The sequence below is a fragment of the Ambystoma mexicanum genome, chromosome 2p (genome assembly GCF_040938575.1).
Source record: "Ambystoma mexicanum isolate Mex_15411 chromosome 2p, UKY_AmexF1_1, whole genome shotgun sequence".
In the NCBI taxonomy this organism is placed as follows: Eukaryota; Metazoa; Chordata; class Amphibia; order Caudata; family Ambystomatidae; genus Ambystoma; species Ambystoma mexicanum.
The window spans coordinates 9,326,518-9,340,089 of record NC_090923.1 but is presented as its reverse complement, the minus strand read 5'-3'; the positions used below and the strand labels follow the sequence as shown (position 1 = coordinate 9,340,089).

Below are 13,572 nucleotides of genomic sequence, written 5' to 3'. Positions count from 1 at the left end.
ATCCAGGCCGTGGCTGATGGTGAGAAATGGGCGGCCGAGTGAAGATGCTTGCATAGGATTTGGTGACTGACCAAGTCAAAGGCCGCAGAGAGGTCAAGTAGGAGTAATAAGGCAAGTTTGCCATTGTCCTTTAATACTTAGATTTGGGTTTTTAAGTCAAGTAGAGCTGTCTCTGTTAGCTAGCTAAGGCTGCAGACTTGTGGGTTGCCAACAGGGCTACTCATAAGGATTCTGGGGTAACTCAGAAAAAGGATGAGGGAAAACAGCCTAAAAAAGACTCAAAAGATAATTCTAATAACTCACATTCCAAAGAGGGCCCTAAACAAAACCAGAAGGGTAAGCCACAAGGAAAACCACAGCAGAATAGTGTGTCTTCTGGTGCCAAACCGGAAGGAGGTCAGAACAAACCACCATTCCAGAAAGCATTCGGTAAATGCTTTGTTTGTGGCTCAACTGACCACGTGAAAGGAGATCCCAGATGTAAGGGTAAACCTTCAGGGGTCCAGCTTGTCTCCTTAGCCTTCGCTCCAGAGGAGGAAGTCCAAATGGCAAGTGGAAACTTTCTACTGCTAGCTGACGAACCCATTGGAGTCTCAGCCAGCGTTTCTTTAGTATCTCTGGGATTGTGGGAACAACAGAATTTAGATGTCTATAATTCTATCCCCGATAATTCTAAAGAGTATTATAAGGACAGTGTCCAGGTGAATGGTCAGGAGACTCCTGCCATTAGGGACACTGGGGCCAGCATAACTGTGGTGGATAAATCGTTTTTTCAGGCTGAGGATGTTGCTAAGGCACCCAAACGCCTCACCAAGTTAGCTGGAGGGCCTGTGCAGATGCTTCCCCAATTACCAGTTCTCATCCAGTGTAACGACATGACTGTGAAGATACCTGTCAGCATACAGAGTGAGGTACCAGGACCCTTACTGTTGGGTAACGATTTGAAAACTCTCGGAGTTGTATCGCATACTCCAAGACCTCCTAGTAAACGGTTACAGGAGCTAATCAGACCTGCAAGAGAGAGGACCATGCGCGGTACTCTCGAGGAGATGATGAAGAAAGAAATCACTCCTGCTCCACTGGAATTGTCGGCCGCTGTCTGCAAGACATCAGAAGCGAAAGGGAAACCTAAGACTTCTATCCTGAAACCAGCAGCCAGCACTCCAGTGCAGCCAACACGGACTTCCCCGCGGTTGTCCAAAGTTACACCCGTAACTCCACCTCCAGCCGAGGCTGAGAGGGAGGTTCAACCCTGCGTGGTAGAATTAGACTCTGAGGAAGAGCTAATGGAAGGCCAGGAACTCATTGGAGATCTGGATCCTGTTGACCATCCTGAGCTGCAGTCTTTACTGGCAGAAGGTGGACCCAACAGGGCAGACTTCAGTAAGGGGCAGAGAGAATGTCCAACTCTGGAAGGTCTTCGCCACCAGGCAGAAGCTCAGGCTGAAGGGCAAGAGCCTGGGAAATACAGGTTGCACTGGGAAGATGGCCTCTTCTACAGTGAACCGACCAAGTCTGCACCTGGAGACTACAAACGACTTGTAGTACCCCAAGAGAACAGACCACAGTTCTTGCAGTTAGCCCACGAGATTCCTTTGGCTGGTCACTTGAGTTTCAAGAAGACTAAGGAAAGGCTCTCGCTCTACTTCTATTGGCCGAAGATGGGGGCCAAAGTAGAAAAACACTGCAGGAGCTGCCACACCTGCCAGATCTCTGGTAAGGTTGGCTCCAAGAATGTGGCACCTTTAGTGCCTCTCCCAGTTGTGGGAGTCCCATTTGAGAGAGTAGGGATTGACATTGTTGGTCCCCTTGATCCTCCAACCTCCTCAGGCAACAGGTTTATACTTGTTGTAGTAGACCATGCTACTAGGTATCCTGAGGCAATTCCTATGAGGACTGTTACAGCCCCGGCTGTGGCTAAGGCCCTCCTTGGTATTTTTACTAGGGTCGGGTTTCCTAAGGAAGTAATCTCTGACAGGGGGTCAAACTTTATGTCCAACTACATGAAAGCCATGTGGAAAACCTGTGGAGTTACTTACAAGTTCTCAACAGCTTACCACCCACAAACCAATGGATTGGTAGAACGGTTCAACCGAACCATGAAGAGCATGATAGGTGCTTTAGAGGAACCCCTTAAGCGTAAGTGTGACCTTCTACTGCCATGCCTTCTCTTTGCTTATAGAGAAGTCCCTCAGGAGGGAGTAGGTTACTCTCCCTTCAAACTACTCTATGGTCATCCCGTCAGAGGTCCATTGGCCCTGATTAAGGAGGGGTTGGAGAGTGCTCCTTCCCCCAAGCCAGTCAGAGTGACTGACTACGTGATAGGTCTCCGGAGGAGAATGTCACACATGATGACGGAAGCAAGCGATAACTAGAAAGCTGGACAAGCATTGGTCAAGCACTGGCACGATCAAAAGGCTAACATGGTTGAGTTCGCTCAAGACCAGCTCGTTCTCGTTATGATCCCAACAAGGCAGAGGGCCTTGCAAGATAAGTGGATGGGACCCTTCAGAGTTGTGGGTAAACTCGGAGAGGTTAACTATCTGGTGGACTTGGGCAATCCCAAGGAGGCTCCGACAGTCTTTCACACCAACCAATTTAAAGCGTATGTCTCACGACCTGATGTAGGAGCGTTGCTTTTAGCATCATCCGAGGAAGAAGAAGAGAGTGAAGCTCTTCCGGATCTCCTCAGAGGTTTACCGTTAGATGAAAAAATTGAAGGAGTAAATCTCTCCTCCAATCTGACACCCGAGCAACAAGAAGAGTGCAAATCTATGTTGAATCAGTTTGCCTCTCTGTTCTCGCTTTCACCAGGCTTGGCCCCTTGGGGCCAGCACGACATACTCACTGGTGACTGTCTGCCCGTCAAAAGCAGAGGATACCGCATGTCAGAAAACGTACAAACCCACATCAAAGGTGAGGTCAGCAAGATGCTTGATCTCGGGCTAATAGAGCCCTCTACTAGTCCATGGTCTAGCCCAGTTGTGTTAGTACCAAAGGCCGGATCTAAAGAACTTAGATTCTGTGTGGATTATAGAGCTCTTAATGCAGTCACCAAGACTGATGCCCACCCTTTGTCAAGAACAGATGAGTTGGTGGATAAACTTGGCGCTGCCAAGTTCCTCAGCACATTTGACTTGACGTCAGGCTATTGGCAAATAGCCCTGACAGACCATGCCAAGGAGAAAACTGCATTTTCTACCCCCGTTGGCCTCTACCAGTTTAAGGTAATGCCTTTCGGACTGAAGAATGCACCTGCTACGTTTCAACGGATGGTAAACTAGGTTCTGAATGGGATGGAGGACTTCTGCATGGCATACTTGGATGACATCGCAGTGTTCAGCAATTCCTAGGAAGAACATGTAACCCACCTGAGAGATGTTTTGCAGGCTCTTGGACGAGCCAATCTGACCATAAAGGTGAGCAAATGCCAAATTGGACAGAGTAAGGTAGTCTATCTTGGAAATGAGGTAGGCGGTGGAGAAATAAGGCCTTTGCTCAGTAAAATTGAAGCTGTGCAAAATTGGACAACACCGACTACTCAAACCCAGGTGAGAGCCTTCCTAGGCCTCACTGGGTATTACAGGAATTTCGTAGAGAACTATGGGACCATAGCTTCTCCACTGAATGTCATCTCCTCGCCCAAATTTCCTAAAAAGGTTAAATGGAACGAGGAGTGCAATCAGGCTTTTGAAAACCTGAAAAAGGCTCTTTGCCAAGCCCCAGTACTCAGAGCTCCTGATTACCGCCAACACTTCATTGTGCAGACAGATGCTTCAAATGTAGGAATAGGTGCCGTACTCAGTCAACTGGATGGGAAAGGTAGGGAGCACCCCGTTTGCTTCATCAGCCACAAGCTGAAGGATCCTGAAACAAGGTGGGCAACAATCGAAAGAGAGTGCTTTGCTATCGTGTGGGCTCTGAAGAAGTTTAGGCCGTAATTGTATGGTTCTACTTTTTTCATTCAGACTGACCACCAACCCTTGAGATGGTTAATGCAAATGGAAGGGGAAAACCCAAAACTATTGAGATGGTCGATCTGCCTGCAAGGGTTTGATTTCACCATTGAGCACAGGTCAGGATGTCACCATCAAAATGCTGATGGTCTCTCTAGGATGTATGTTATCGACTAGAGGTATGAGATTCATCCAGGAGTGGATTAAATCCTCCTGTCCCTTAGTCTGGGGGGGGCGAGTGTTAGGGAGAATTCTCTGTTTAGGCTGAATTTGCTAACCTAGTGAGTCCCCCAGCAGCTTTGCTGGATTTCGGGAGTTTGTTTTTTTCCATCCTGCCAAGAGTGAGACTCGTTTTCTCCCACTCTTGGACATGTATGTGTGTAATTCCTTTGAATGTCAATGTGTTCTATGGGCTATGGGGTCTCTTACTCCATAGGGTCTCATATGTTTTGCTATGTGTGTTACACCGCACCCTCCATGCCGTAACACCGGGGCGTCCTAACGGACCTCCACCATAGACTCCATACCCGGGGACTGACGACTGTCTCCCCGGGCATGTAAAGTCACCATTGGCTTTACTAGACCTAAATTTACTAACAGAACTTGTACCAACCATCTTATTGTGGACGTACTAGTAGGGGTAATTCGATTACTCCTGGATCTGTTATTCGAGGGGGCACTGTCCCGTCCCCCCTCGTCGAGTTTTGGCTGGTGGCAGTGGAAACTACTTGTTATGTTCGACCCCCAACATAACCCTATAGGATTCGTCCCATTGTTGGAGATTGATACTTTTCCTCGTTAATCTCTAACGTACCCCCGGTCTACTTATCTTAAATAAGTTTATCGGATGGTATTTTCTGCCAGAACTCGGTTTTTAAAATGGCGTCTGTGTTCGTCTCTGTGACTCCTAAACCAAAGGTCGAGCCCTTTGTTCCACTTTTGGCGGGCTCTGTACAGAGACCCTCCAAAGTGGTGCAATTCTGTCTGGGTTACCACAGGGGTGTGGGAGGGGGTTTAGGCACCCTGGACCGAGTTGCCTTGCCAACTCCGGTCGCACTCTGGAGTGATTGGCCCAAGTGGTGAGCCTCCCCGCTCACCAGTTAGCATGTGTTGATTGACAGCTAGGCTGAATGAATGGGGGTTTTCTGCATAAAAGCAGGGCTTTTAGGACTGGATCTTCAGAAGTCGCCACAGGACCTAAGAATCCGACGAGGGTAACGCTGAGCCGACCTGCACGACGACACCTCCGGTGGAGCCCTGCGGAACCGACTCACCACTTCCCGACGACAGAGGAGATCTCCCTGTCGGAGAGTCTCTTCCCCTGACTGGTGGGAACAACCAGTCCCCTTTGCTTTTTATTTGCCTCAGGACGCAGTGGTCGAATTGCCCGTGCAGAGCACCTCGGCAACCGGATAGCCACTACCCCTGTACCGCGACCAAAAGGTGGTGCCTTGTGACGGAGCACTCCGCGGCTGGTCTCTTCCCTGGTAGTGCACCGGACTTCACTTTTCTTCGACGACGAGATCATCTCTACTCTTGGCAAAGACCCGACGTGCATCCACCACCAGGAACAACTGCCCCCACCGGAGCTGCCCTCCACAACAAGGTACCGTGTCCGCCTGGCTTCCCTTTCGATCGGTTCAAGCGAGGTGTCTTAATCCTCTCCGTTCCGTTGGGTCGCCTCCAAGCTTTGCTCATTTATTGTTCTGAACTGGTTCAATCTGCCGATAACAATTTGCTACAAAGACTTGAATGCATCTCCACTAGAGACTTTTTGGGACATCGCGCCTTGCCTCTCTCCGAGTGGGCCTGGCCTCTGAACTTTACGATCTATTGTGATTCTTGCCTTCCTGCCTTGCATTTTATCCGTGAAGGATTGAACTGTGTTGATTTCATAACCTGCCTATCTTTTTCTCTCCCGTCCTAACAAATATTAGAGTGTCATCTAGGTTGAGGTATACACCTCTGTCTGAAAATAAGTGGTACCGATAGAACCTAGACTTGTCAAAATATTGCTAGGGGGATTGATCGTTTCTTCTTCGTAGAGTAATTGTGTTTGATTTGTTTTGCCGTGAACTTGCCATAGTGTTTTTCATAGATGTTTCGTTATAAATAAATACCTTAATATCTTTACACTAAGCTTTGTTGCGTGTTTGCTTGTCTTGCTGGGAAGAATTGCCCTATCTTGTATACTCCACATACTGCTCAACTCTTCTTGAGGGAAGTCTGACTGCTCAGCCACAGCTACCAAGTGAATCTGTGTGGTACAGACTGCTACCAAGTGGGTTCACCGCCAAACACCTGTAGTCCTAAATCTTTTGCAGTGGTCCCAGAGGGAACTGCACAGGTTTCCGCCTAACACTGAAGTATTCTAGTTAGGGAAATGACTGCCTAAACCTTACAAGAGTTGCTACAGTCTTTGCCTACCTGTGATTGTTGCTCTTGACTTGACTTATAACCTAATACTGTAGAGTTAATTCAATAAGTGTTTTTTTTCTAACCTGACTGAAGTCACTCTGTGTGTGGATAGGAGAAGGAGGGTTCTAGGAAGGCGGGGTACTACACCGAGGCTGGGAGTGAGGACGTGCAGGCTTAATTGTGTGCAGGCAGTTTTTGGGGGTTGGCAAGAAAAGAACATGCATACTTTGTTCCTTAACCATTTATCCCAGAGATCTGCAGTGGCCAGCTCACAAGATGGAGGATTGGGCAGTGACCCAGGGCAAGTTGGAGTTTCCCCTCTGTAACATTCTACAATGGAATGTTAAGGACAGGTCGGAGGTGAACTCTTTTCCCAACTGCCTTTCATCATAATTGTCATAAGAAGAAGTCATGTTTTCATTTGCTCCTTTGAGGCCTACCTTTTTGAAGGTGACCAGGACAGTAGATGAAGATTGAGGAAAATCAGCTGCAGCAACTATTTACCGGTGGGAGCGCTGCAATTTGAGAGCTAGTTTTTGATTATTCAGAATTTCACATTCGATGTTATGACTGCATAACTGGCTAGAACTGATTTTCAGATATCCCCTTTGGTACTAACATTTTAATGTACTGCGTTTATATAACGTGAGGTTGGTGAGAAGGAACAACCTTCTATGTGAAGAACAAGACAGCCATTTGTTACTCTGAGGAATCGTGTGCAGGAAAGCTGAACTAATTATGTTCCACGCTCCCTTTCGCAGATAAAGTAAAGGCGCACTCTGAAAGGCTCAGGGATTTCACTCACACCTATTGCCGGCAAGATACACGTATAAAAGAAACAAAAACTAAGTTAACTGAAGGGGTGTGCGCTTGCCACTAGATGGCGTTTGAAGTCGCACCTCATGTAAGGAAATACAGTTATAGTTGAAGTAAACACTTACCTTTAGTAGATGAGATTGCGGGATCACTTTTGAACTCGTTGCTCCACTTAGAACACCAGCAGCCATTTTCCTTTGGCTTTAGGGTAGTTGTAGTTTTTTCAGATAATACTGCAGTTCTAGAAAAGAAGATTACAGATTAGGTCAGCTAAGGTTTTACAATTAAAAAACACTTTGGAGAAGCAGTACAGTTTACAAAAGTGAAGTTTAAAAGAGTTAGTAGATCACTAGTATGTTTTAAAGGTTGCTGAGATCCGAAAAGACAGACTTTCCTGAAGAAAAGCAAGATTATGAATTTACAAATACAAGACTTCAAGAAATAAGACTTTTCTACTATGGAAATTGGACAGAAAGTTATAAGAAAGGTGTTTCTACAAAGCATGCAGTGTTCTTCAGATGCAAACCTCCAGGCATAGGCAGAGGATACACAGGTAATTCTTGGAGGGAAGTGCTTAGTAATAACATTACTTTATTCTTGTATAGAGAGCCGAGCAGAGAATCAAGAAGAGCTCCAGTGTCTTTTGTTATTTTATCCAATTCTCTCTCCCCCCCCCGCCCCAGGCTGACCTGATCTTGCTGGAACTATAAGATCAGTAGCACACAGAACAGTCAGAGACTGTGGGGTTCAGCAGCTTTCACAGAGGAAAAATGAAGAGGTATCAGACACATAACAATTTATACCTGCTTCATGTTTACTTATTCTAAATGTACATTTGATGTTCCTAGTTGATACAATATTCCTTTAGCTTATAATTGCCCTGTGTATATATACAATACATCACTATTTTGGATATAACTAGAAGTGTGTTTTTCTTTGGGTCTATGTATGTTTGCATTTCTGTGTACTGATTTCCAGCTCACATTCCTCCTCAAAAGAAAATCCTGGCTGCTCTGCCACTCTACCAACCTTGGATAGTCCAACCCTATATTAGAAGTTGGGGCCTTAATCGCAATTGGACTTTAGAAAAACGTTCTTAACTCTAAAGTCAAATTTAAGAAATGCAAGCACTGCCTAGGAAATTACATTACATCAGTGTGTTTAATAGTCTGGGGCGAGTGCCAAGTGACCTTGTTATTAGAACACAATGGTTACTTATTGTAAACAAACCCTCAGAACCACAGCACCGCATTTCCTGATAGGAACTTTTAGCTGCTGAACAGACAGTTATAGTAGGGGAAAGGTCCATTAACCATGTTCACAACCCAAACTTTTACTTCGTCGAAAAGATGTTAAGCACTGATAGTGGCCAGTAGGCTGAATAATCTTTTGTTCAAACAAACTTTTTCTTCTATACGATAATGATGCTAAATAATGGTAGTTAACAAGTCATGCCGATAGACTATGGGGGTCATTCCAAGTCCGGCGGTAGGGGTTACCGGGCACCGGTAAGGAGACCGGTGCCGGTAATCCCCTACCGCCCGATTCCGAGGTCCCCTAACGGGACCCGTAAGGGACGTTTGGTCAGACGACACATCCCTTATGGGTCCCGTTAGGTGACCAGGACGCAAATAACGGGCTTGCCATTCGTGAGTACATTATTTGCGCCCTCCGCATTCCCATTGAGCCCTATGGGGACTCAAATGGGAAAGGGGAATGGTTTGTTCAATGGGGACTTACCGGTCCCTCCAGGGTCGGAACGGACCGGTAAGTCCCCATTGAACAACACCGGAGTCGGTACCGGTCTGGGAGGCAGCCATGGAGCTAATTGCTCCATGGCTACCACCATACTCGGAATGACCCCCTATAAATAGGCCAGGCTTCAAGCCCAGGGGGCAGTTGTTCAGGTGGCGGAGATGGCAGACTTGCAGAAGAGGACAGGAGCTGGTGGAGAAGACGGAATTACATGCAGAGTAAGGAATGCACGGTAGCAACAGTAAAGACAGACAAATGTGATCACAGTTCAAGGCTGTTTATTTAACTTTGCAAATGGTTGATATAAACGCCTAATCTAAACCTAAATCTAAGATGGGAGCAAGCTACGACCATCAAATAATAATAAGGCAGTCCTAGTGGCGTTTTGTCAAATAAAAAGAGCCTACTCGGTGTTAGGGAGAATTCTCTGTTTAGGCTGAATTTCCTAACCTAGTGAGTCCCCCAGCAGCTTTTCTGGATTTCTGGAATTTGTTTTTTTCTCCTGCCAAGAGTGAGACTCTTTTTCTCCCACTCTTGGACATGATTTGTGGTGTTCCTTTGACTGTTAATGTGTTTTAGGGGCTATGGGGTCCTTTACTCCATAGGGTCTCATGTGTTTTTACTATGTGTGTTACACAGCACCCTCCGTGCAGTGACACAGGGGTGTCATAGTGACACCCCACCATAGACTCCATACCCTGGGACTGACTACTGTCTCCCAGGGCATGTAAAGTCACCATTGGCTTTAATAGTCCCAAATTATGAACAGGAACCAGTACAAACCATCATATTGTGGACGTACTGGTCGGGGCAATTCGATTGCCCCGGTGTCTGTTATTCGAGGGGGCACGTCTCCGTCCCCCCTGATTGAGTTTTGGCTGGTGGCAGTGGATACTACTTTTTATATTCGACCGTGAATATATCTCTATGGGATTTTCCCATTGTTCAAGGCTACCAACTTTAATTATTTAATTCTCATAGCCTCGAACATACCGCCGATTTACTTATTTAATATTAATTCGCCGGTTGGTATTTTTTGCCAGAACTCGATTCTAAAATGGCGTTTGTGTTCTCTTCTGTGACTCTAACCCAAGTCGAGCCCTTTGTTCCACTTTTTGGCGGGCTTCTCCACAGAAGCCTCCAAAAGTGGTGCCACTCTGTCTGGGTACCACAGGGGATGTGGGAGAGGGTTTACGCACCCTGGACTGAGTTACCTTGGTAACTCAAGTCGCACTCTTGTGTGATTGGCCCAAGTGGTGAGCCAGCCGGCTCACCACTTAGCATGTTTGATTGACAGCTAGGCTGAGTGAATGGGGGTGTGCTGCATAAAAGCAGGGCTTTTGGGACTGGAAGTTTAGAAGTCGCCACAGGACCTGAGAATCCGACGAGGGAGAAGCTGAGCCGACCTGCTACGATGACACCACCGGTGGAGCCCTGCAGAACCGATTCACCACTTCCCGACAACAGAGAAGATATCCCGGCTGGAGAATCTTCTTCCCCTGACTGGTGGGCACAACCAGTTTACCTTCTTTTCCTCGCATCCCAGGACGTCTTGTGATCGAATTGCCCGTGCCAAGCACCCCGGCAACCGGATAGCCACTTACCACTGGACCGCAAATAAAAGGACCGCTCCTTTTAACTGAGAACTCTGCGGCTGGTTTCTTCCCTGGCAGTGCAACGGACTCCTGTCTTCCTCCCCGACGAGATCCTCTCTTCCCCCGGACGAAGCACCGACTTGCATCCACTGCCAGGAACTGCCCCCGCTGGAGTATTCTCACCACTTTAAGGTACTGTGTCCGCCAGGCCTCCCTTTCTAAAGATTGCTACAAGGTAATAATAATCCCTTAACCTTCTGGACTGGGCTGGCCGCCTTGACCATCTAACTGGTCCCTTTGTTTTGGTCCAACTCTTTCTGAACCTTTTCGAGACTTTTGTGCACTTTTCAACCGTGTGACCTTGGACACATTTCGTTCTGATCCTCTAAAAGTGGATCCGGCCTATTGAACTCTAACTTCACGGTTTGATTCTGCCTTCCTCTCTTGCTGTGTTCTTGTGAAAGTGTTGGGATCTGTTTCAATGTATACTCTGCCTTTCTCTCCCTTTTAAACCGAATTATTGGAGTGCCATCTGCGTTAAGCGCTCACCGCTGTCTGAAATAAGTGGGGCTTTACTTAAGACTTGTCTAATATCCTTTTAAGGGAGTGTATATCATTTAGTGACCATGTTTTTTGAATTGCTTAATACTAGTGCCTGTGTGTTTTATTAGATGTGGTTTTAAATAAATAATTATTTCTCTTTTACACCAAGCTCTGGTCAGTGTTTGCTTGTTCTACTGTGTTCTTTTGACCTATTGTGAATACTCTGTATGCTGCCTAACTCTTCTTGAGGGAAGTCTGACTGCTCAGCCACAGCTACCAAGTGAATCTGTGTAGTACAGACTGCTACCAAGTGGGTTTACTGCCAAACACCTGTAGTCTTAAATCTTTTGCAGTGGTCCCAGAGGGAACTGCACAGGTTTCTGCCTAACACTCGGTAAGCTAAGTATTCCGTGGGTTAAGATTGAGGGTCACATATGGAAAAGGGTGTTGAACCTTCCCATGGGGACGCCAATGCCGTCAATTAGATTTTAATTGGGGTTACTGTCACTGGCATAATGGTTTCAATGGAAAGTCCTGACTCTAATGGAAAAAATCTTCAACCTGATGAGTAATACGCTCTTTAAAAATTTGAATAAGGAACTAGAGTCGAGTAACTCCCCTTTTTTATGGACATGGCTAATGCTGCTAATCTCATTCTATCTGAGCGTGCCAAGGGCAGGAGAGAATAGCACGAAAACCCGGAATCAATTAAAAAGAGGTTAAAAGAGACTGATTGGATTGAGACCATCACTATGGTTAGAAATTATAAAGTTCATACCATTTGTGCCAATATATCTAAAGCAATTCCCATGTCCTATACAGGAGATCCTATTAAGAAATATGTGCCCCCCATCATATGTGCTTCCTCCCTATCTGTGCTCTATAGCAATAGTTTAGGCTAACAATAGCCCACACTAACAACACCCTCCATCAAAAACACAGAAGAAAGGCATGACACCCAGATACAATATATAATTGAAATGTCTAAAGAAGCCATTGCTGATATCTCCCCAACACCTCCCGCCCCCACCATCATAACCCGCCCCCCATCCCATACACAGGAGAAAGTCTTAATGGAAGGTTAGACAGTCCCCTCCCTGCCCCACCAGCATCACCCGCTCTCCATCCCATACACAGCCCCCTCCCCGCCCCACCTGCATCACCCACCCCCATCCCATGCACAGGAGAAAGGCTTAATGGAAGGTTAGACGGCCCCCTCCCCACCCCACCAGCATCACCCGCCCTCCATCCCAAACACAGCCCCCTCCCCGCCCCACCTGCATCACCCGCCCCCATCCCATGCACAGGAGAAAGCCTTAATGGAAGGTTAGGCAGCCCCCCTTCACCCCACCAGCATCACCCGCCCTCCATCCTATACACAGGAAAAAAGCTTAATGGAAGGTTAGACAGCCCCCTCCCCGCCCCATCAGCATCACCCGCCCTCCATCCCATACACAGCCCCCTCCCGGCCCAACCAGCATCACCCGTCCTCCATCCCATGCACAGGGGAAAGGCTTAATGGAAGGTTAGGCAGCACCCCCCCCCCCTCCATCTTATTCACAGGAGAAAGGTTTAATGGAAGGTTAGGCAGCCCCCTCCCTGCACACCTCCCATACACAGGAGAAAGGCTTAATGGAAGGTCAGTGAAGGAAAAGCAGAGACAAGTCACCATTTCCCCTCAGAAGACTCTTCTCACTGCAAGAGAGTGGAGCAGCTGCAGGTCACTCACCTGTAGGAAATTATGCCATTATTACTGCTTCGTGCTTTAGGGGGCGTCTTCCATTCCAAAATATAGGATTTGAGATGTAAACGAGCAGGAGACAGGGAGGGGTTCCCAGGAACGCAACCCCCACTGCTCGGAGCCTCCCAGAGTGACTGAGGATGGCTGAGCTGTCAGTCCTCATCAGTGGAGCCTCCCAGAGTGACTGAGGATGGCTGAGCTGTCAGTCCTCATCAGTGGAGCCGGCTGCAGAGCCTGGCAGAGTAACTGAGGATGGCTGAGCTGTCAGTCCTCATCAGTGGAGCCGGCTGCAGAGCTTCCCAGAGTGACTGAGGATGGCTGAGCTCTCAGTCCTCATCAGTGGAGCCGGCTGCAGAGCCTCCCAGAGTGACTGAGGATGCCTGAGCTGTCAGTCCTCATCAGTGGAAGGGCTGCAGAGCCTCCCAGAGTAACTGAGGATGGCTGAGCTGTCATTCCTCATTAGTGGAGCTGGCTGCAGAGCCTCCCAGAGTGACTAAGGATGGCTGAGCTGTCAGTCCTCATCAGTGGAGCCGGCAGCAGAGCCTCAGAGGGTGACTGAGGATGGGCGAGCTGTCAGTCCTCATCGGTGGAGGGGCTGCAGAGCCTCCCAGAGTGACTGAGGATGCCTGAGCTGTCAGTCCTCATCAGTGGAGCCGGCTGCAGAGCCTCCCAGAGTGACTGAGGATGCCTGAGCTGTCAGTCCTCATCGATGGAGGGGCTGCAGAGCCTCCCAGAGTAACTGAGCATG

General features: G+C 47.7%; 2 protein-coding genes across 3 annotated transcripts in view; one reads left to right on the top strand and one right to left on the bottom strand.

The window, feature by feature from the left end:
* LOC138566132 (zinc finger protein 850-like) overlaps positions 1–13,572 on the bottom strand; it is a 459,100-nt gene that overhangs the window by 70,044 nt on the left and 375,484 nt on the right. Inside the window, exon 2 of one of the 2 annotated variants that reach the window (XM_069643134.1) lies at positions 7,316–7,431. The exons of the other annotated variant lie outside the window; for it this stretch is intronic. The gene's annotated coding sequence lies outside the window, so the exon portion shown is untranslated. The remainder of the gene's footprint in view (positions 1–7,315; positions 7,432–13,572) is intronic. 2 annotated transcript variants of the gene reach the window in all.
* LOC138566136 (zinc finger protein 850-like) overlaps positions 1–13,572 on the top strand; it is a 317,241-nt gene that overhangs the window by 208,213 nt on the left and 95,456 nt on the right. The gene's annotated exons all lie outside the window — the stretch shown is intronic.